General features: G+C 39.6%; 1 pseudogene; it reads left to right on the forward strand.

Moving 5' to 3' along the window:
- Nucleotides 1–861: 861 nt before the first annotated feature.
- On the forward strand, nucleotides 862–1,308 carry LOC117979036 (immunoglobulin heavy variable 1-69-2-like; annotated as a pseudogene).
- The last annotated feature ends 14,030 nt before the right edge of the window (nucleotides 1,309–15,338 follow it).

A 15,338-nucleotide genomic window follows, 5' to 3' on the forward strand; every position in this document is an offset into this window, starting at 1 on the left:
AGAGATGGTGGGAGAAGCAATTGCTGCCACTAAAACTTCATTCTGAGCCAAGGCATAGCCACTTCATACTGGGCTTGATATGCTGGGTGGAGAATTCTCTGTGAGCCCAGACAGGAACTTCTATGCAGGGCAGGAGCTGAGCTGCAGGGGGGTCCTCGGGGTGCACCCAGCACAGGATTTAGCCCTGGAGCAGGTGCACAGGAGGACGGGGTGGGGTTTTCTCTCAGGAATTGAATGTTTCTTATTTCAAAGCAATAATGACCTAAAATTTAAATAAGAATTTAGCAAGTACTGAGGTACCGTTAAGTATTTTATCGTATATGGAGCCGATACCTAACCCAATAATTTAATGCAAACCATATTTAAATGGAGAAATGTCTAGTCTTTTCAAATGTATTTATAGTTAGGAATTGAGTGGTTGTTTTATTAATTCAATGGGTGTTACTACTGGGAGATACACTCATCCTAGAAGTTAAGGTGCAGAGGTGAAGGACCAGGAAATGTTCAGGTTGTCAGAGTTCCATAGGAACAAGGAATCACATTGAGGACAATGTCCTGGGAGACTGTGGTTTTCTGTGAGACGAGTTCTGTCTTCACGGACTTCTGAGCATGTCAGAGGACAAATATCATTAAACAAAGTACAGGGCATGGAGCTCAGCATCCCACTGTGGCGTGGTCTGTGTGTCACCTAACTTCTTCCTCAGGTTGGGGGGCTTGAGCTACGAAATAGGTAGCTGCCTCATGAATATGCAAATGCACTGGTGTTTACCGAGGTAAATACAGATCTGTCCTTGCCCAGGGAGCATCACACAACAACCACATCCCTCCTCTGTAGAAGTCCCCAGAGCACAGCACATCACCATGGACTGGACCTGGAGGATCCTCCTCTTGGTGGCAGCAGCTACAGGTAAGAGAATTCTAAGTTCCATGGCTGATGACGGGACTGGGTCCAGTTAAGTGGGGTCTCATTCACTCCTCTGTCCTCTCCACAGGTGCCCAGTCCCAGGTCCAGCCAGTGCAGTCTGGGGCTGAGGTGAGGAAACCTGGGGCCTTAGTGAAAGTCTACCCAAGGCTTCCAGCTACACCTTCACCTTCCACTACATGCACTGGGTGCCACAGGCCCCTGGAAAAGGGCTTGAGTGGATGGGACATGTTGATCCTGAAGATGGTGAAACAATATATGCACAGAAGTTCCAGGGCAGAGTCACCATGACCGCAGGCATGTCTACAGACACAGCCTATGTGGAGCTGAGCAGCGTGAGATCTGAGGACACGGCCATATATTACAGTGCAAGACACACAGTGTGAAAATCCAGATACTGAGAGTGTGAGAAACCTTGAGGAAGGAGGCAGCTGTGCTGGGGATGAGAAGATAACAGGATTTATGAGGTTTAAACGTGTTTAGAAAATGGGTTAAGTACACACAATAATAATGGGAGGCTTTAACACCCCACTGTCAACATTAGACAGATCAACGAGACAGAAAGTTAACAAGGATATCCAGGAATTAAACTCAGCTCTGCACCAAGCGGACCTAATAGACATCTACAGAACTCTCCACCCCAAATCAACAGAATATACATTCTTCTCAGCACCACATCGCACTTATTCCAAAATTGACCACATAGTTGGAAGTAAAGGACTCCTCAGCAAATGTAAAAGAACAGAAATTATAACCAACTCTCTCTCAGACCACAGTGCAATCTAACTAGAACTCAGGATTAAGAAACTCACTCAAAACAGCACAAATACATGGAAACTGAACAACCTGCTCCTGAATGACTACTGGGTAAATAACGAAATGAAGACAAAAATATAGATGTTCTTTATAAACAATGAGAACAAAGACACAAAATACCAGAATCTCTGGGACGCGTTCAAAGCAGTGTGTAGAGGGAAATTTATAGCACAAAATGCCCACAAGACAAAGCAGGAAAGATCTAAAATTGACACCCCAACATCACAATTAAAAGAACTAGAGAAGCAAGAGCAAACACATTCAAAAGCTAGCAGAAGGCAAGAAATAACTAAGATCAGAGAAGAACTGAAGGAGATAGAAACACAAAAAACCCTTCAAAAAAATCAATGAATCCAGGAGCTGGTTTTATGAAAAGATCAGCAAAATCGATAGACTGCTAGCAAGACTAATAAAGAAGAAAAGAGACAAGAATCAAATATGTGCAGTAAATAATAATAAAGGGGATATCACCACCGACCCCACAGAAATACAAACTACCATCAGAGAATACTATAAACACCTCTATGCAAATAAACTAGAAAATCTAGAAGAAATGGATAAACTCCTGGACACATACACCCTCCCAAGACTAAACCAGAAAGAACTTTAATCCCTGAATAGATCAATAACAGGCTATGAAATTGAGGCAATAATAGCCTACCAACCAAAAAAAGTCCAGGGGATTTACAGCTGAATTCTACCAGAGGTACAAGGAGGAGTTGGTACCATTCCTTCTGAAATTATTCCAATCAATAGAAAAAGAGGGAATCCTCCCTTGCTCATTTTATGAGGCCAACATCATCCTGATACCAAAGCCTGGCAGAGACACAACAAAAAAAGAGAATTTTAGACCAATGTCCCTGATGAATATTGATGCGAAAATCCTCAATAAAATACTGGCAAACCGAATCCAGCAGCACATCAGAAAGCTTATCCACCATGATCAAGTGGGCTTCATCCCTGGGATGCAAGGCTGGTTCAATATATGCAAATCAATAAATGTAATCCAGCATATAAACAGTACCAAAGACTAAAACCACATGATTATCTCAATAGATGCAGAAAAGGCCTTTGACAAAATTCAACAGCCCTTCATGCTAAAAACTGTCAATAAATTAGGTAATGATGGGACGTATCTCAAAATAATAAGAGCTATTTATGACAAACCCACAGCCAATATCATACTGAATGGGCAAAAACTGGAAGAATTCCCTTTGAAAACTGGCACAAGACAGGGATGCCCTCTCTCACCACTCCTATTCAACATAGTGATGGAAGTTCTGGCCAGGACAATCAGGCAGGAGAAAGAAATAAAGGGTATTCAATTAAGAAAAGAGGAAGTCAAATTGTCCGTTTGCAGATGACATGATTGTATATCTAGAAAACCCCATCATCTCAGCCCAAAATCTCCTTAAGCTAATAAGCAACTTCAGCAAAGTCTCAGGATACAAAATCAATGTGCAAAAATCACAAGCATTCTTATACACCAATAACAAACAGAGAGCCAAATCATGAGTGAACTCCCATTCACAATTGCTTCAAAGAGAATAAAATACCTAGGTTTCCAACTTACAAGGGATGTGAAGGACCTCTTCAAGAAGAACTACGAACCACTGCTCAATGAAATAAAAGAGGATACAAACAAATGGAAGAACATTCCATGCTCATGGATAGGAATAATCAATATTGTGAAAATGGCCATACTGCCCAAGGTAATTTATAGATTCAATGCCATCCCCATCAAGCTACCAATGACTTTCTTCATAGAATTGGAAAAAACTACTTTAAAGTGCATATGGAACCAAAAAAGAGCCCACATTGCCAAGACAATCCTAAGCCAAAAGAACAAAGCTGGAGGCATCACGCTACCTGGCTTCAAACTATACTACAAGGCTGCAGTAACCAAAACAGCACGGTACTGGTACCAAAACAGAGATATAGACCAATGGAACAGAACACAGCCCTCAGAAATAATACCACACATCTACAACCACCTGATCTTTGACAAACCTGACAAAAAGAAGAAATGGGGAAAGGATTCCTTATTTAATAAATGGTGCTGGGAAAACTGGCTAGCCATATGTAGAAAGCTGAAACTGGATCCCTTCCTTACACCTTATACAAACATTAATTCAAGATGGATTAAAGACTTAAATATTAGACCTAAAACCATAAAAACCCTAGAAGAAAACCTAGGCAATACCATTCAGGACATAGGCATGGGCAAGGACTTCATGTCTAGAACACCAAAAGCAATGGCAACAAAAGCCAAAATTGACAAATGGGATCTAATTAAACTAAAGGGGTTCTGCACAGCAAAAGAAACTACCATCAGAGTGAACAGGCAACCTACAGAATGGGAGAAAAGTTTTGCAATCTACCCATTTGACAAAGGGCTAATATCCAGAATCTACAAAGAACTCAAACTTACAAGAAAAAAACAACCCCATCAAAAAGTGGCCGAAGGATATGAACAGACACTTCTCAAAAGAAGACATTTATGCAGCCAAAAGACACATGAAAAAATGCTCATCATCACTGGCCATCAGAGAAATGCAAATCAAAACTACAATGAGATACCATCTCACACCAGTTAGAATGGTGATCATTAAAAAGTCAGGAAACAACAGGTGTTGGAGAGGATGTGGAGAAACAGGAAGGCTTTTACACTGTTGGTGGGGCTGTAAACTAGTTCAACCATTGTGGAAGACTGTGTGGCGATTCCTCAAGGATCTAGAACTAGAAATACCATTTGACCCAGCCATCCCATTACTGGGTATATACCCAAAGGATTATAAATCATGCTGCTATAAAGGCACATGCAAATGTATGTTTATTGCGGTACTATTCACAATAGCAAAGACTTGGAACCAACCCAAATGTCCATCAATGATAGACTGGATTAAGAAAATGTGGCACATATACACCATGGAATACTATGCAGCCACAAAAAAGGATGAGTTCACGTCCTTTGTAGGGACATGAATGAAGCTGGAAACCATCATTCTCAGCAAACTATCACAAGAACAAAAAACCAAACACTGAGTGTTCTCACTCATAGGTGGGAATTGAACAATGAAAACACTTGGACACAGGAAGCGGAACATCACACACTGGGGCCTGTTGTGGGGTTGGGGGAGGGGGAGGGAAAGCATTAGGAGATATACCTCACATAAATGACGAGTTAATGGGTGCAGCACACCAACATGGCACATGTATACATATGTAACAAACCTGCACATTATGGACATGTACCTTAGAACTTAAAGTATAATTTAAAAATGCAAATATTGTTAAGGTGCTTAATACGAAAACAAATTACGATAAATGTGTTCACTGTAATACTACCTATCATTTATAACAAATAAATGCCTGATACACACAAGAAAAAGCTAAAATATCTAAGTATTTGTGTTGAGTAAAATAAGCTAAACCAATAAGAATATATACTATGTTATTTCATTGTTATAAATCCTGATAAATAAAAATGCATCTAACATAAAATAATGAAGATCAGTAGTTGCCCGGGAAACTGGTAGAAGAAGGGAAGGGGAAAGGAGGAGGAATATAGCTGAACAAGAGGAAATGTTGAGAAGAATTCCCATGTACACTTTCTTGATAATGATGACAGTTCTATCATGTTTATTAATTGTACATTTTAAATATGTGAAATGCATTATCTTTCAAATAAGCCTCATAAATTGTATTACAAGCAAACAAATGGAACCTTAGACAAGGAGTAATAGAGAGAACAAATATGTTAAATGTCAGAAGTACCTGAAAATTAATGTGCCTGGACCCTAGTTTTCCCCGTATTTTCAGATGAGTGCTGGAGTGCAGCAAAACCACACATGCTCTTACTACGGAAAGTGGGCTCTGAAAAAAAACATTAGACACATCCAGCTTTGTACTGGAGTTGGCTTAGGGAGCAGTCGGAGCCAGTGATGAGAAGCACAGGGCTAGATACCAGGGTTCACTCATCCTAGACATGAGCTCTTAGATACACACAGAGCCCCCTCCATGTGTGGATTTACTTCCACATCTGTAAATGAAAAAATATTGACTCCTACAGAACATAATTTACACAAATATTTTAAAATGAAATAGGGTGATAAAGGCAAAATGTTTATCACAGCACAATTTCATAATAAGACAGCATATTTTCCAAATACCATAATTACCAGCCAACTTCTGCGGGTAACAGCTTCTTATCTAGATACAGCCTACTTCTCAAGTGTCCCACCCTAGCACTTGCTATATAGTTGGAGATATGAAATTAGTGCCCTCCCTCTACTGATGAAAACCAACCCAACCCCGACCCTGCAGCTCTGAGAGGAGCCTTAACCCCGGGACTCCAAGGCATTTCCACTTGGCGATCAGCACCGAACACAAAGGACTCACCATGGAGTTCGGGCTGAGCTGAGTTTTCCTTGTTGCTATTTTAGAAGGTGATTCATGGAAAACTAGGGAGTTAGAGTGTGAGTGGATATAAGTGAGAGAAACAGTGAATATGTGTGGCAATTTCTGACCAGGATGTCTCTTTATTTGCAGGTGTCCAGTTTGAGGGGCAACTGGTCGAGTCTGGGGGAGGCTTGGTACAGCCTGGGGGCGTCCCTGAGACTCTCCTGTGAGGCCACTGGATTCACCTTTAGTAGCTATACCATGGATTGGGTCTGCCAGGCTCCAGGGAAGGGGCTGGAGTGGGTCTCAGTTATTAGCAGTGGTGGTACCATATACTACGCAGATTCTGTGAAGGGCCAATTCACCACCTCCAGACACAATGCAAAAAACTCACTGTATCTGCAAACGAACAGCCTCAGAGCCGAGGACACGGCTTTGTATTACCGTAGCTGCGGTCTCCGATGTCACCACCAACCGCAGCGAGGCAAGCCGCCGTGGCTCCAGCCTCCAGCATGCGGTGGTGCCTCTTCCTTCTGCTTGTCTTCCAGCCCAGCAGGAGAAGCTCCCGCTGCTAGCCTCCCTCCTACAGCTCCGTCACCACCACCACCAACAGGGAGGCAGTGCCCCAAGCGCCAGACTCCAGTGGGCAAAAAGAGACGGACCCTTCTAATTCTCTAAGCCGAGCATGTAGCAGCCCCACACACCAACACAGAAAAGCCAAAAATGACGTGCGGCTGCCTCCGCATGCTTTATATACTGAGGTTACGGATCCTGGACTACATGTTCTGATTGGATGAGAGAAAAACCTCTAGGCCTACTCTGATTGGACTTTATTTTCATGCTGTGATTGGTTATCTTAAGACTTGCTCTCATCCAATCAGAACATGATAATAAAGTCCAATCCGAGTAAGCCTGGAGTTTTTTTCTCATCCAATCAGAACATGCAGTCCAGGAACCATCATGCGCAAAACCTCAGTATATATATAATGCCGAAGAGAGGTTAGGGTTTCTTTAGGTTTCCGTACCTTCTTGTTGAGCACTGTTGCGCAATTCACCTTGCTGCGGTTGGTGGTGGCGATGGAGATTGCAGCGCGGCTGAAGGGGTAGGAGAATGAAAATAGTTTTGGGATAGATAGAAGAAGTGGTAGAGAGTGTGGTGTTAGTGCAAAGGGAAAAAAGGATAGCGAGGAGGAGAAGGCGTTGCAAAAAGACGATGGGGACAAGATGGTGGGGAAAAAAGTTTTTGGGTAGATGGAGGTGGAAAAACGGTGCAGAGCGGGAGGGAGGGATGGTTTTGCAGAAAGACGGTGGGTAGAAAGTTTATGGGTGGATGAAGGGGGAAAAGAGGGTGGCAATTGGGAAGAGGAAAGAGAGTGTTGAGGGGGGACAATGGGCGAGCAGTAGGGAGAGAAGGTTTCGTGAAAAGAGGGTGGAGAGAAAAGTATTTGGGTAGATAGAGGAGCAAAAGAAGATAGCAAGTGGGGGAAGGAAAAAGAGGGTAACCAGCGGGAGGAAGACAAGGTTTTGCCAAAAGACAGTGGCAGAAAAGAAAGATGGTGGAGAAAGAAAAGATGGTAGGTAAAAAGTGAGTAGATGGAGGGGGGAAAGAGGGTGAAGAGGAGGAGAAAAGAGGGTGGCGAGAAGGGAGCAGGGAAAGAAGGTTGGGAAAAAGACGGGAAAATAGTTTGGGGTAGATGGAGGGCAAAAGAGGGTGGCAAGCAGGATAGGGGAGAGAAGAGGACGAGTGGGAAGGGAGGGAAGACTGAAAAGATGGGGAAATTTTGGGGGGTAGATGGAGGGGGAAAAGGGAGGTGAGCAGGAGTGGGGAGAAGGCCTTGAGAAAAGATGGTGGGGAAATGTTTTTGGGTAGATGGAGAAGGGAAAGAGAGTGGCAAGGAGGAGCGGGGGGAAAGACGATGAGGAAAAGAGTTTTTGGGTAGATGAAGGGGGAAAAGAGGATGGTGAGCAGCAGGAGTAGGGAAAAGGTTTTGGGAAAAGATGGGGGGACAATGTTTTTGCGTAGCTGAAGGAGCAAAAGGGCGTGATGACATCGGGAGGGGGAAAAAGGGTGGCCAGAGAGAAGGGGAAAATACGGTGGGAAAAAACGGGAGAAAGTGTTTGGGTAGATGGATGGGGAAAAGCGTGGTGAGCGGGAGAGTCGAGAAGGCTTTGCAAAATGATGGTGGGGAGAAAACGGTGAGAAAGTTTGGGGATAGGTAGAGGAAGAGAAACGGTGGTGAGAGGGAGAGGGCCAAATGCGGTTGGGAAAAGAAGGTGGGGAAATGGTGGGGGACAAAGGTTTTGGGTAGATTTTTAAAAATAAGATTATTTGTATTTTCACTTTTGAGTAGTTTGAGTTCTTTAGATATTTTGTGTATTAACCTCTTGCCTGATGCATAGTTTGCAAACACTTTCTTCCATTCTCTGGGTTCTGTCTTCATTATACTGATTGCTTACTCTGTTTTGGAAAAGGTTTTAAGTTTAATGTAATTACATCTTTGCTTTTGTTACTTGTGCTTTTGATGTCTATTTGAAAATTCCTTGTCCTAACCAATTTCGTGAAGCATTTATCCTGTTTTCGTCTCTGGTAGTTTAATAGTTTCAGGTCCTGCATTTAAATCTTTATATTGAGTAGATTTTTGCATACGGTAAGGGTAATGGCCTAGATGTATTCTTGGACATGTGGGGGTTGGGTTTTCCTAGTACAGTTTATTGAAGAGATTGTCCTTCCCGAATGTGTGTTCTTGGGGACTTTGTTAAAAAAGAATTGACCGTAAATGCTTGAATTTATTTCTGATTTCTCTATTCTGTTTCACTTGTCTGTCATTCGTTCACCTCTGTCTCTCTCCCACCCCTTTTATTGATAGTACCATACTGTTTTGATAGTACCATGCTTACTATAGATTTGTAGTATATTTTGAAATCAGGTAGTGTGATGCCTCCCGCTTTTCTTTCTATTCCAGATTATTTTGTCTATCTGAGGTATTTTGAACTTCCATGTGAATTTTAAGATTCTTCTTCAATTTCAATGAAGAATGTCTTGTAATCGAACACGGATTGCATTGATTCTGTAGATCACATTGGGTGATATATATATTTTAACATTTTTTAGTGCATGGACATGGGATATCTTTCCATTTACTTGTGTCTGCTTTAATATCTTTCATCTATGTTTTATGAAGTTTTCATTTTGGGATCTCTTGCCTTTTTGGTTAAGTTTATTCCTAGATACCATTTTTTTTGTAATGAAATAGCTTTCTTGATTTCTTTCTTAGGTATTTCACTATTGGTGCATTGGTGTACTATTCATTTTTATATTTTGATATTGTATTTTGGAACTTGATTAAATTTATTATTTCTAGTAGGTTTTTTGTGGAATCTTTAGGGTTCTTTCTATATATGTTCATGTCACCTGGCAACAGACAATTTGACTCCTTTTTTTCCAATTTGGATGCCTTTTATTGCATTCTCCTGTCTAATTGCTCTAGCTAGGACTTCCAGTACTATGATGAATAAAAGTGGTGTAAAAGTAGCCACACTTGTTCCAGATCTTAGAGGAAGAGCTTTTAACTTCTCCTTACTATGTTAGCTGTGGGTTTGTCATATATGGCCTTTATTGCGCTGAGATATGTTCCTTCTGTACTCATGTTGTTGAGTTTTTATCATGAAGGAATGTTGATTTTTATTTTTTTCAGCGTCTACTGAAATGACTATATGGTTTTTGTTCTTGATTGCTGAATGTGATGTCGCATATTTATTTGTGTTTATTGAATCATCCTCATATTCCTGGGATGAAATCCACTTGGTCATGGCAGATCATCTTTTTATTGTGTTGTCAAATGCAGTTTTGAAGCATTTTGTTGAGGATTTCTTGCACCTCTGTTCATCAGGGAAAGCCTGTGGTTTTCTTTCTGTGTTGTGTTCTGGTCTGGTTTTTGTACCAGGGTCATGCTGTCCTCATGGAACAAATTTGGAAGCCTTTCTTTCTCTTCATTTTATGGGGAATATTTTGAGTAAAATCGATATTAACTCTTTTAAAAATGTTCAGTAATTCAGCAGGAAAACCATGATTCTTGTGTTTTTCTCTGCCAGGAGACTTTTTATGACTGCTTTAATTGCATTACTCATTATTGGTCTGTTCATTTTTTTTATCATTCTATCTTGGGAATTTGTTATGTGTCTAGAAATTTATTCACTTCTAGATTTTTCAATTTGTATATAGATGTTTTTAGTAACCTCTTAAAATGCTTCGTATTTCAGGGTTATCAATTGTAAGTCTTCTTTATGATTTCGTTTTCTTTTTCTTATCCTTCATCTAGTTAAAGCTTGTCAATTTTGATTTTTTTTTCTAAAACACCCCAGCTCTTTGTTTCATTGACCTTTTGTATTGTTTGTTTTTAAAATTTCTTCTCTAATTTTTACAATATTTTTTCTGCTAATTCTAGCATTTGATTGTTCTTGTTTTTCTCATTACTGGAGGTATACTGTCAGGCTGTTTGAGATCTTCCTACTTCCCTGATGTAGGCATTTATAGCTATGCACTTTTCCTCTTAGAATTGCCTTTGCTGCATCCCACAGGATTTGTTATGTTTCTATTCTTGTTTCAATAAATATTTAATTTCCTTTGTTTTTCATTTCATTTATCGGTTCATGAGCATGTATTTTAATTTCCGTATATTTGTACAGTTTTTAAAGTTCTATCTTATTGACTTCTAATACTATTCGATTGTGGTCAGAAAAGATAGTTGATATGAATTCAGTTTCTAAAAATGTGTTGGGTAGCTGAGGCGGGCGGATCACAAGGTCAGGAGATCGAGACCATCCTGGCTAACACAGTGAAACTCCGTCGCTACTAAAAATACAAAAAATTAGCTGGGCGTGGTGGCGGGTTCCTTGGGAGGCTGAGGCAGGAGAATGGCGTGAACCCGGGAGGCGGAGCTTGCAGTGAGCCAAGATAGCCCACTGCACTCCAGCCTGGGAGACACAGCAAGACTCCACCTCAAAAAAAAAGAAATGTGTTGTGACTTGTTTTTTTTGGCCTAACACATAGTCTGTCCTGTAGAATAATTGATGTGTGCCACTCAGTAGAATGAGCGTTGTGCAGTTGCAGAGTGAAAGGCTGTGTAAATGTCTGTTTAGGTCCATTCTGTATAGAATACAGTTTAACTGATGATGTTTTGTTGTCTGGATGATCTGTCCGTTCACGATTACAGTGGAGTGTTGACGTACTCTATTATTGTATTGCAGTCCATCTGTCCTTTAAAGCCTGTTAATATTTGCATCTGTATTTAGGTGCTTGAGTGTTGGTTGCATATGCATTTAACGGCTACTGTTTTTTTTATTATATAATGATCTTTTTCTTTTTTTGACTTAGAGGCTATTTTATCTAAGTATAGCTACTCCTTTTTTTGTTTCCGTTTGTATGGGATATCTTTTATCATCCCTTCACTTTGTCTGTGTATGTCTTTATAGGTGAACTGAGTTCCTTGTAGGCAGTACATAATTGGGTCTTTTCTTTTAATCCATTCAGCCACTCTGTCTTAATTCATGTATATTCAGGATTATTACAGGTAAAAACATACTATGCCATATTTTACTTCTTTTTTGATTGTGTTGCTACTTTTTCTTGTGTTCTTTCTCCCTTCCTCTTTTTTTTCTCTCTGATCTCTCTTTTTATTTCTTCCTTTTTTTACTTTCCTCCTTGCCTTTCCTCCGGTCTTTATTTGTAGTAAAGTAATTTTTTTTGGTGGTGTGTTTTAATAACTTGCTTTTCACGTTAGGGTGTCTATTGATTTTTGCTTTCTGGTTACCATGAGGCTAAACAACATAATTACAACAAGTTACTTTAAACCGAAGAAAACTTAACTTTGATTGGTCTCAGCTACTCAGGAGGCTCAGGTGGGAGGACTTCTTGAGCCTGGGAGGCCGAGGTTGCAGTGAGCTGAAATCGTGCCACTGCACTCTCCAGCCTGGGTGACAGAGTGAGACCATGTCTCACAAAATAAATAAAAATACAATAGCTTATAATGAATTCTGATTGTAAATTTTGAGATGTTAAGGTATGAAGAGGAAAGTGAAAATCATTCATCTCATTACCCAAGGATAACTACTTCTAATATTTTGGTACATACTCTTCCTAATTCATAATCCCCTCTCTCTCTCACACACAAATGTACACATAAAATAGATACACTTTACACACATATAATTTTATTGTAACATTTTCAGAAACACAGTTTTGTAATTATTTAAAGATATTGTGAATAAATTTTGTGAATAGTACATAACATATTATACATCTTAGTTTTCAGATTTTGTTTTCTGCTGTTTGGGGTGGCAGGTTCACTTTTTGCTAACATGAATCGTCTCAGTGTCTTTGATTTTCCTTCTCTCCTCTAAGCTATTGCTTTTGGAAGGGGCGCCTGGATCTCCCTCCTGTTTACTTGGGGGCAAACACATAGTATCATGGGGTTTTGAAGACATGTTGCCTGCGCCAGATAGCAACACTGGCTGTAGTTCTGAAAATATTAGCGTTTTTGTCCTGTGATTAATACTAAGATGTAAATAAAGTGGTTTTAGATAATTGTAGCAAATGATCCAGATATAACTGTGTTTTAGATCATTGTAGCCAATTATTTAGATACAACTCGGTGAGTACTTTTTAATTAAGAGCTCAAGATTTCTACACAGTATGTTCATTGTCTGCTTTATTTGTGGAAACATAAAACCTGATACTGGGTGAGGTAAGAAAATGGGTAGGTTTTACTATCACAAGGAAAAGGTAATATCCATACACTTTTGCCAAGGAGGCATGGATTAGTTAAATTGGCTTCTGGATATTTGAGTTTGGGTATGATAGCCTTATGTTGAATTTTTTGGTTACTGCTTGATAATATTTATTTTAGTAATTGATTGTGTTAATGAACGCTCCTGTCCTAAAAGCAAAAATGAAGTGGTTCAAGGGAGCATGAATTGTTAACATCTCCTTTAAACAAATAGGCTAGGTTAAAATTTCTTTACAGAGCTTTACGGTATTACATGTGACTTTATTACACTATTACATGTCAACAAAAATGGCAGAAGCTCTCTTAACTGACTTGCCAGATGTATTAGCTCTCTCCATTCACTCAATAAAATGTCCATTTTATTGAGTTTTAATCCATTCAGAATCAATTTAGAAATACTATCTTATTTAATCCGTACCCTGTTTAAGCTGGCGACTGGATTATAAGAGTATGTGTATTAAATATTTTAGAAGGATAGGTTCTTTTAAATAAATAAAAATTATCACACAGGATGTCTTAAACTTTTTAAAAAGAGATCTGATTTTAGATTTTGTTAAAATACTAGCCTACATAAGTATTCTTTTTATGAAATAAATACTCATATAAACTGTTTTTCCAGAAATTGACCCTGAATACAGATTTCAGATCGTTGAAAACGGAACCATTTGAAAACTGCATTTCCTTTACCTAATTTATTTCAGTCACTCAATAGGATTTTCTCATGGAATTAACTTTTCTCTCAGCGTAGTTACATAAGCTTACTCTTGTAATCATGAAAAATAATTACCCATTTCAGCACTTACTAACGTGGACTTTACTTGAAGGGTCTCTGGTTTTAAAGTTAGAGCACATGACTAGAGGCAGATGAAGAGTACCTCATCATTCATGGCCACTGAGTCTGTATAATTTTTAAATGCCTTTGGAAAGCTAGATCTTATACTCAAAAGCATGCTTTTGTGTTAGAAATCTTTTAGTGAACTACCTACTCGGGTGATAATGCTTTTAAAGCCCTGCTTTTCTCAGAATAAACTGAATTACATGTTACCAATAACAATGTCACATCATTTCAAAGGAAACTGAATTAAGTAATCCAAGTCCAGGTTGCTGAAAACTAGATGACACAGGGTAGGCACTGTTTTGGTTACCATGCCAAGGATCTCTATTAGTCAGCTTGGGCTGCCATAATAAAATACCATAGAACTGGGTGGCTTAAACAACAGAAACTTATTTTCTCACGGTTCTGGAGGCTAGAAGCTGCAGATCAGGTGCTGCTGCTTCGGTTCCTGATGAGGGCTTTCTTCCTGGCTTATAGGTTGCTAACATCTTGTCCTCACGTGGCAGAGTGAGAGTACCGTAGTCTCACCTTCTCTTCTTAAAATGACACCAGTTCTATCAGATTAGAGTCCCACCCCTATGACCTTATTTAACTGTTACTACCTTCTCACAGGCCCTGTCTCCAAATTTAGCTACATTAGGGTTTAAAGATTCAATATATAAATTTTGAGAGGGCAGAAACATTCAGTCCATAAAAGAATCTAGTATAATTAACAAGGATTGTTGAGCCCTGATATCTTGTTATACCTGCCTGTGTCCCTTCCCCCATTCCCCTCCACTCTAATTTCCTCACAAACACTCAGATAAGGATTTTTTTCAGATACTGTTTTTGTTACTTACCAAACTAGTAACATTATGAATTATAAATGTTATTAGCCATTGAGAAAGTAGCTGTGCACTGACTGACCTCAGTTGACTGGGAGGGCTAGATGGTGCATGGTGCCTTCTTTGTGGTGGAAGATAGGTTGGAGAAATGTGGTTGGTAGCAAATGCTGTCTGGTTTGAACAGCTTTGGAGAAGTCTGGTTCTAGTTGGTTTCAGTTCTCTCCAGATGCCGTTTGAATCTAAACGAATTTTCTAGTTCTTATTACAGAATTGTCTTCTGGAACAATTATTTCTTTTTATTATGTGGTAGCAATATGGATGTAGTTTTGTGAATCATTAAGGCCTTTTAATTCATCTTCCATTCTCTTTTATTTTTCAACTCTTTTAGGTTGTTTGAGGGACGTTCATCAAGGAAACCAGATAAACTTAAAACGCTCTTCTGCTTCTTTAGAACAGTCACAGAGAAAAGTAAACTCCTTTCATTCTTACCGTAATTTTTCTTGCTGATGGGAACAGTTCAAGTCAAGTGACATGTGAGGAACATTTTGTGTTTAACGTAAACCTTCCTCTCCCAACCACATCGAAACAGTAGTGATGATGCGACAAGATAACCTAGATTTTATGCTTATGTTGTGTATAAGCATAAATGTGTGCTATAAATGTAAGGGGGCGGGGTTTACATACTCTGAAATTGGACCCGTATTCTCTGAAATCTGTAGTATACATCAAAAGATTTTCATGAATAAAAACCAGAG

The sequence above is a fragment of the Pan paniscus genome, chromosome 12, assembly GCF_029289425.2.
Source record: "Pan paniscus chromosome 12, NHGRI_mPanPan1-v2.0_pri, whole genome shotgun sequence".
In the NCBI taxonomy this organism is placed as follows: Eukaryota; Metazoa; Chordata; class Mammalia; order Primates; family Hominidae; genus Pan; species Pan paniscus.